We start from the raw sequence: 9,450 nt of genomic DNA on the forward strand, positions 1-9,450 counted from the left end.
GGATACATGCAAAGCCATCAATTTTTTAGCAAATCCATCCAACCCCCTTCTCCGCCTAAATCAGACGAGGAAAATTAGGCACAGGCTGTCGTTCTACTAGTGTAATACTATTCCAAAAAAAAAAAAAAACGAACAAGCATCCAAGGAAGAGCAAGCGGAACATTACGCATGGAATGGACAAAAAAACTCACTTACAGAAGCACTTAGCACCACATGAAGCACAATCACTGCACCTAGGGGTCCTCACGTTAGGCATGCCTGGTGGCTTCAGTCGACTGGCCCCGCTCCTAGCCCCCTCGCCCTTTTTGCTCCCCCACTTCACGCTTGGGGCACATCAAGGATAGGACATACCTAGGGGGGTACCACTCGCCTATGGTTAGACCTGTCACCCTAAGCTACTTGCACCGCACCTCCCTTGCACGAATGGGGTCCTCAAGTGTGGGACATCACCAAGGCTAGCTTGTGGTTAGACCCAACTCCCCATTCCACCAGCACGAGCACAATACACTACACAATAAGATCGACACCCCCCCATCACACCTTTTCCTTCCAAGCATCACAAAGGCGACAAACCACCGACTTCGGAGGCCCCCGTCAACCACTTGCTATCCATTTGGCTTCTCCAAGCAACCAACCTTGTTTCCAAGCTTCCACGAGCACCCGAGTTTACACATGGCCCTACCCTTACACGACTACTTCGCCAACTGCCTCTTAAACCCCAACAACGGCCAAGAGTGCCATGGGACTAGCACTCATCTCGGAGGGGGGTAATGTTAACCCCAAGTCAAGTAGGCAGAAGAATGAACGAAAAAGTGGGAAGAAGATGGAAAAAGAGCAAAGACACGCAGGCGACCTCTAAAGCTAAGCTAGGGCCAAAAGCGTAATTTTAAATGAAAGGCGCCTCAAAAAACTCCAAAAGTTCATGTAAAAGAGTGATAGGCTCCCTTCTGTGTGCCAATTGTAAAGTATTAAATGGGTGTAGGCTAAAGGCATAAGGCTAGAAGGGAGAAATAGATAAAGGACCTTGCCACAATGGCCGGTCATGTAAAAGAAAGGGATGGGTGCCCATGGGAATTTAGGGTTTTGTATATAAAGTTCAAAAATTGAATGGAAGCTCATTCTTTGGTGTGTGGCTAACAAGAGCTCTTCTCTTCTTCTCCTCTCCTTGTTTGTGTGTACTCTTGAGAGAGGGAGTGTGAGAGTGTGAGAGAGTGAGTTTGTGAGAGTGAGGGATCAAGAGGGTGAAGCTCTTCACCATATCCTCTTCTCTTCCTCTCTTCTCTTCTCTTCTCTTCTCTTGTGTGCGCGGCTATGGTGGATGGAGCTTGGAGATGGAGAAGGCTTGAGGATGCTTGAGCTAGCATCTAGGATCGTGGAGCTACCGGTGTGTGCGAGAGAGAAGGCAACTCATATCGGCATCAAGGTAAGCTCATACACTCGTAGGATCGATGACGCGTCGGCGGCTAGGTGAGAGATAGCTGTTAGAGCTCGCTTGGTACGCTTGAAACAATAAGCGGTCCATGGGTCTTGGGCGGTTGAGTGAAAGCTCCCACAAGGGCGATGAATTGAAGGTGGCATTGAGGGACTAAATGGGGATCGTTTCCTTGTTATGCCATTCATGTTAAACAATGCCACCACCCTTCAAAGCTTAATGAATAAGATTTTACACCCTTTTCTCTCTAAGTTTATGCAAGCATTATTTTTGCATAACATGGCTCATCACTCCGGCCAACTAATGAATTACTTACTTTAGCATGTACCTTGGTTCGCCCTGATTTTCTCAAACAAATTCATCATTCAATGTGATGCTAGTGAACGAGGTATAAGTGATGTCCTACTTCAAGATCATAGGGTTATTATCTTTGAAAGCTACAAGGTGTATGGAAAAAAAATGGCAAGCTTCCATCAACTCAAGGATTTACTTACTTTAGTACCTATCTTGGTTTGTTCTAATTTTGCAAACAAATTCACTATTCAATGTAATGCTAGTGAATGAGGCATAGGTGTTGTCCTATTTCAAGATCATGGGATTCTTGCCTTTGGAAATTGCAAGTTGAATGAAAAGGAGATGGTGATGAAAGTTTATTATTAAGAGATATTACCTATCTTCCATGCAATTACGAAGTGGTACCAACATCTTTATGGTAGCTAGTTTAGAGTTAAGAGTGATCATCAAGTCCTAAAATATTTCCTTTCACAACCCAATCTAACTCCTAAGTAGCAAAGATGGGTAGCCACATTTCAAAAGTATGACTTGGACATTAGTCATACATAGGGCAAAGTCAATGTGGTGGCTAATTCATTATCAATAGTGTGGGTATGCCTTAGTAATGAAGCTTCATAGTAATTGGATTAAAGACATTCAAGAAGTATGTCTTTGAAATGAAGAATTTAGTCATGTGTTTCAAAAATCATAAAATGCAATATGGAGAAAAACTCTTACTTTTACCTTAAGAATAGGCTCATAAGGCTTTGTTGGAAGATTGTCATTTTATACACTTCTCATTTCAAGCAAAAGATAATGGAATGGATGTGTTCTTCACCCATAGTTGGTCATCTTGGAGTGTTCAAGACCTATGATAAAATGTTAAGAAGCTATTATTAGAAGGTTCTATGAAAGGATTTCAAAGACTTTATTTCTATGTATATTTTCATGTTAGTAAAATAAAAATAACACTCAAAAGCCTGGTGGTTCACTACAGCCATTGCTTATTTCGAAGGATAAATAGATACATATTATAATGGTCAGCAACTTAACTACTACCAAAAAGGAGTGGAATAGCATCACCAAGGCAGCTCACTTTATATCTACAAAGACACAATTTGCAACATCTTAAGTGGTAAGTCTTTATAGAGCATGTGTTGAAGTTACACAAATTGCATCAAGTCATAGTATATGATAGAGACAAGGTTTATGATAAACTTTTGGCAAGGAGTTTTCAACTCTATGGAGACAAAGTTAGTGCCATATATTTCATATCATCCCAAATTGATCGCTAATCGAATCGAGTGAATAAGTGGCTTGAGATATACTTGTGACATTATTATCATGATGTGCAATATGCTTGGGATTCATGACTCCACTCGTTTGAGTTTGTATACAATAATACCATCCACTCAAGTACTAGACTCTCTCCCTTTGAGGCTATGCATGGATAAAAGGTGCCCCTTCCATTGGCCATGTTGAATGAGAAGATTAACCCTCAAGGCAAGGCGGTGTTGGAGTGCATGAAAGCCCTACTTCCACAATGCAAAGTTAAACTTAAGAAAGCACAATATCAAATGAAGCCCTATGTTGACGAGAAGACATGGCCCATACAATTTCAAGAAGAAGAGTTAGTATTAATCAAGGTGCCACAATCAAGATATGCCACTGTAAAATATGATTCTAATGACAAACTTGCAATAGGTACTATGTCCCTTATAACATCATCAAGTGCATGGGAGACTTGACCTATTGCCTGGAGCTACTTTCTTTATAAGAATTCATACTTTTTTTCATGTAGGATGAGTTTCCCTACTAGCCACCCTAGCATAGGTATATAAGATGTAAGAGATTTTATTATTTTCATTATGCAGCATGATACAAAGTCTCTTTCATATTCTATCTTCTTGCTTAGAGCTTCCATAACTTTTTGCCATTTCTCTCTCCTCTTTCTCTAGTCTTCCTTCTCTCTCTCTCTCTCTCTCTCTCTCAATCTTTCGCTCCTTTCCAAATTTATTCCTTACAATTGTAAGAATGGAAAGTTTTAAAATAATATCTATTATAGGTCTAAACCCTATTTTTTAATGATATAGGATCTCCAAGGTCTCAAGCCATTTTGTCTTGGGGTTGCCTTGCCTATGTGACCATTCACTAGCAATTCTTCTACTTTTAAGGAATTTAGGTCTAGTCCCAAGGTTCATTTTATTCTTCAATAGTCAATTGACTCACCTTTGGAGTCTTCTCTACTCTCATCTTCTAACTCTTCTTCTCTAGTTCAATATTACTAACCTAATCAAAGTCATCTTCTCCATTGATGCTGGCTACTAGGCTATTATGGTAGTGCTTGATGCAACTTAGACCTTTCTAGCCATAGCCTTCTAACAACTCTTTGAATAGGATTAGATTGGTATCAAGATTTTCCTTAAAGAAGCATGGCCATTATGTTAGTATCTTGTGTGGTTCTATCTTGCTAGTGTTGGGGTTTGAAACCCTCTTACTCTAGGTAATTGGAATGGTTTTCTAGTTCATCACATTAACACTAGTATTGAAAGGTTGTTTGTCTTGAGCAAGTGCAAAGTATGCTCATTGGGCCTTCTGCTACTCATTATCATGCATTTTGTTATCAACCCTTTCTTTTCTCTCTTCTACCTTCCCCTTTCTCTTTACTCTTGCCCTTAACATAAAGTTTATTTTTTGCCACCCCCCTTTCCCTTTTCCCTTCACCATCCCATTTTTCTCTTCATCATGCCCCCTTCAACATAAACCTAAAAATTCATCTCCCTTTCCACCTAGACCCCCAAAAAGTTCACTCTATCCTCTTAGCAACACAATCCTCTTCCCTTCCCCCTTTATCATAGACCTTCCCCTTCTTCTTTCTCCAACTCTCTTCCCTTCCCCCTTTATCATAGACCTTCCTCTTAGCAACACAATCCTCTTCCCTTCCCCCTTTATCATAGACCTTCCCCTTCTTCTTTCTCCAACCTTCTTCCCTTCCCCCTTTATCATTGATCTTCCCCCTCCTAAGACTTCCTCCACTCCTACTTCCTTCTCCTTGATCTTTTCCCTTCCCCTTATCCCCACCTGACATAAATAGATAAAATAATCTCTCTTGCCATCTCATTCTCTTAGAAACTACACTCTATCTCCTTAGTGGTTGACTCCCCTTCAAATCTCCTTTTCGGCTTCTTTCTCTACTCCTCTTTCCTTGTTCTTGCTCTCTTTTCCCTCTCCTTCTTCTTCACTATTCCCCAACTATTATAGATCTATAAAATCACATCTTGCCATTTTCCATCTTATAAAATGCACTCTATCTACAAAATTGCCTCTAGCCATTTTCCATCTTATAAAATGCACTGTATCTTTTTAATGGTCTACTCCCACCCTTTTTAAAATGAGAGCCAAAAACATCACAAAAGGCCTTATAAAAAAATTAATAACTTCCTAATTAGCTTGTAGGGAGACCCTACAAATTTGGCCATTCATATGTGAGTTATAAGGAAACATATGGTTCATTTACGAGGTATCCATTAAAATATTCCTTAACTCATGTCAAGGGTTAATTTTTAGTTGTCATTCTTTCTTTTTGAGCTTGTTAAATATTATATTGCATAGATTTTCCCATTAAGACCATTTTTGTTTCTTCTTCCAAGTTTTTTTCCTCTTCTTTTCCTTCCTCCTCTATAATCTTCTCACCCCTTTAGATTATACTATGCTATAATATCTACCAATACCTATACAAGGATATGGGTATATGCAAGTATAATTTTACGATTTAGAGAGAAAATGTGTTCATCTTGGAGAAATCTACATTGTCAAGCATGTTTGGACAAGGATGAGGTAAAGAGATTACCATTCGAAGGAAGGAAGCACATAGATAAATGGATAAATAGAAATTTTTATTTGAAGGATCCTTCTACATGTAAAACTACTCCATTTCTAAATGCTCATAACTTGATGAGATATATTAGAGATGGTTTTGATAGTATGTTCGGGTATTGTATAAGGTTATGCTTTGCATCTTATGCCTATACAACACAAATGTGTGACATGAAAGAACCTAAATAATGTGAAAAAATATTTATGAGCTTATTTACAAGGTTGGGGTTTTAGAAAGAAGCTTTGTGAGAATTCTTAAATTAAAAATATAGATTTTAGAGGCCCAATTTTTATCAAAGAGTTAGTAAAAAGACTTTGTGAGCATAGTAACACTAGGGGAAATAGTAGAGATGTGTGATACTATTGGTATCAAGCTCGCAAAGGTTATTGTTATTTCTTTGAAATATAGTTCAAAAATTATGCATGAAGAGAATAAGAGCATTTGCTTTTTGTAGACTCCTTATAGTCTCAATTGCTAGGTTTGCATGATTATTTCATATGTTTTTGGGGAGTATATCCATATTGAAGGATCAATGCATCATGAAAAGAAAAATTAGAAGGCTATTGCTGAATACAACATACTTAACAATATTTGGGTGGATGTCAAGAGAGTAGAAATTGTAATTGGACATATGGAACATAGTATAGAAGAATATGGTGGCATTTTAAAGTTTATCTTCAAATTAGATGAACTATAGATTCAAAAAGAACAAAATCTAAGAAGATTTAGCATTTTCATTTAAAAAATATGAAACATAGTATAGAAGAATGTGGTGGTATTTTAAAGTTTATCTTCAGGTTAGATGAACTATAGATTCAAAGAATATGGTGGTATTTTAAAGTTTATCTTCAAGTTAGATGAACTATAGATTCAAAAAGGAAAAAATCTAAGAAGATTTAGCATTTTCATTAAAAAAATTATGGAACATATTATAGAAGAATATGGTGGTATTTTAAATTTTATCTTCAAGTTAGATGAACTATAGATTCAAAAAGGACAAAATCTAAGAAGAGTTAGAATTTCCATTTAAAAAAGTATGAGAAGTACAAAAATGGTATGGGATATGAATTGGGGCATGAAATTGAATCCAAAATGGAGATTTGGTGGATTAGTGCAACTCAATTACCAATTGAGAATCATCAAACCCTAAAATGAATGTTCTTCTGCACAAGTACCAATTGAGAATTGTCAAATCCTAAAGTGATTGTTCTTCTACACAAGTATTCCTAATATCATTGAGTCTCAAAGTAGTAGAGAAATATCAATAGTTGGTAATTTCAATGTATAATGACATGCGTATACTAATTAAAGACTATCAAGTGTATGTTTGGTATATGCAATTGGACCAATGCAAAATATTCTTGTATTTATTGTATAGAAAATATCGAGCCCAAAGATTAGACTAGTTTGTGACTAGCAAAAAGATTCCTACCAAGAAAGCTTGTGGACTTGAGAAAAGTTAAAATTAAAAAAGACATATGGGATTCCATTCTTCCAAGTATATCTTAGGAGTCATAGCACAATTGAGGGAGCAACTATAGAGCCTTGTCCAAAACCTTTCATGAATGAGACAAAGAGAAAATAAATCTCAAGTCATAAAGATCAAAGCTTGTAAACCTCTTCAATAGTGTCAAAGTCACTCTTTCAAAATGTTACAACTTGTGCTAAGGGAGCAACTACAAGACCTTGTTTTAAAATCAAGCATATGTAAAATTCCTTTGGGTGTTGAATCTTTCATGAATGAGACGAAGTTAAAAGAGTAATTTCTCAAGACATAAAGATCAAAGCTCATAAACCTCTTCAATGATGTAAAACTCACCCATTCAAATGTTACAAGTAGGCATCTTTAAAAAAAAAAGGCACATGGCTGAAGGAGGTTGACAACTTCTTCCTTTTCTCTAATGGCCCCATCACATTTATGCCTATTTCACCATCACTTTACTAGCTCCCTGTTATGGACATTCACAAGACTTCAAGTCATAACTTGTTATGAGGCACAGAAATGGCACAAAGGAAAGCAACACAAGATATATCAATACAAATTTCTTTATATTCATGATATAGAAAAATACAATATTGAGGAACATCTTAGAAGTACACCCTCATGATGTTGCATATGTGAGGGTTCACCAGTGAGCATAGGGAATCACACGTAGAAGCACATATCCCATGTAGAGTTTGAGTGACTACTACTCCCTATACTATGGTATAGCTACAAAACCCATACCCTTACACTCTGTTATAAGATCTAAGATAGACACTCGAATTTCTTATATACTTAAAATATATATGGTGAATATTATGCTGGCACAGAGGGAGAATAGATGAGAGAAAAGAAAGATGTAGAGAGAGAGAGAGAGGTAGAGAAATTGGCAACACACTAGGAAATGGAACATGGGCCAATCCCCCCCCTTGTGGAGTTATATTATTGATAAGGAGCAAGCTCCTCCATTACACATAAGCCAGTTCTTACTTGTAGATCTTGGAAACAAGATCACGGTTCCTTGCATGGTATACAATCGGCTAACACTTGCACAACTTGGAAGTTGGCACCTTTTGATCCTTCTTGAATCTCCTTCTCTCCTACACAATATGTGTAGGGCTCTCCTCTTGGTGCTTGATTTCCTGAGAGCTTCCGCAGCACTTGCACCTTCTCTTCTCCTCTTGGAACTTGATCTCAACAGAGCTTCCGTAGCACTTGCACCTTCTCTTCTCCTCTTGGAACTTGATTTCAGTAGAGATTCCGTAGCACTTGATTTTAGCAGAGCTTATGCAGCACTTGCACATTCTCTTCTCCTCTTGGATGCATGCAAAGTGATGCTTCCTTTACCTCTCTCACACCCAAGGAGAGCCTCCTCTTTTATAAGCTTTCAAGAGCTTCTCTTCTTGGAGAGAGACTTGAGTTGATCTTCATGCAAGATGTGGTTGTTCCATGACCTACTCTAGAGCACTAATTTCGAGATATCTCTCTGTAGGTTGTTCGGATGAAAAAAACGTCCAACACAAAAGTTGTAGATCTCATTGTTTCCGATAACCCACACAACCCATTTTTAGAGATCGTCTTTCTATCGCGAGATATTTTAAAAATGGATTCACCATGTCTTTTTTAAAAAGAATAGCTTCTCAAACTGTACTCTTAACTTGTGGTCCATGCAACCACCTTAAGGAGAGTTCATTAAATTGCCTTGGCCTCAACCTTAAGATTGACTTGCACACAAAAGCTTGTGCCTTTTTAGACCTTAGAAAGAGAAAATCACTTCTCTCCTCACTTCCAGAGGATCGCGTCTCTTGTCTTTCTTAGTGAGAGAATTACCTCTCTTGTCTTTCTTAATGAAAGAAAAAACCTTAAACCTTGACTTGTAAGGGAGAGGATGACCCCAAATGAATGCAATGCTCATACACACAAGTAAATGTTCCCAAGCATCTCCGAATGCACACATAAATACATATACACAATGCTAATGCACTTCGTCTTCTTAGAACTTAATCCATCTTCATTTATGTGTAACTCCTTAGTTCTTGTGTACACTCTTACACTTGGCAGACACTTCTTTCCCCCTTCATAACTTATACTGCATGTACTAGATATCCCCGTCAGAGTGCTTTGATCACCCCATTAAGTGATGCACTAGGAATATTGGTCTCTAAATGGTCTCATGGCCATGCTAGATCATCATCAACACTTAAAGAAAAGTGAGTCATTAATTTATTGACATGAATTTATTAAATAGAGAATGTGTAATAAGCAATCAATTTACTGACATCCCTCTGGCTTCTAAACAGTTGACCTCAACTGTAGAGGGGATACATAGTCCTTAAGAAGATCTGGAAAGTCTTGTAGTTCTCTCTCACTCATAAACTGAGCATC

This window comes from Lygodium microphyllum, chromosome 6 (genome assembly GCF_053477565.2).
Source record: "Lygodium microphyllum isolate KBCC chromosome 6, Lygodium_microphyllum_v1.1.10, whole genome shotgun sequence".
Taxonomy (NCBI): Eukaryota; Viridiplantae; Streptophyta; class Polypodiopsida; order Schizaeales; family Lygodiaceae; genus Lygodium; species Lygodium microphyllum.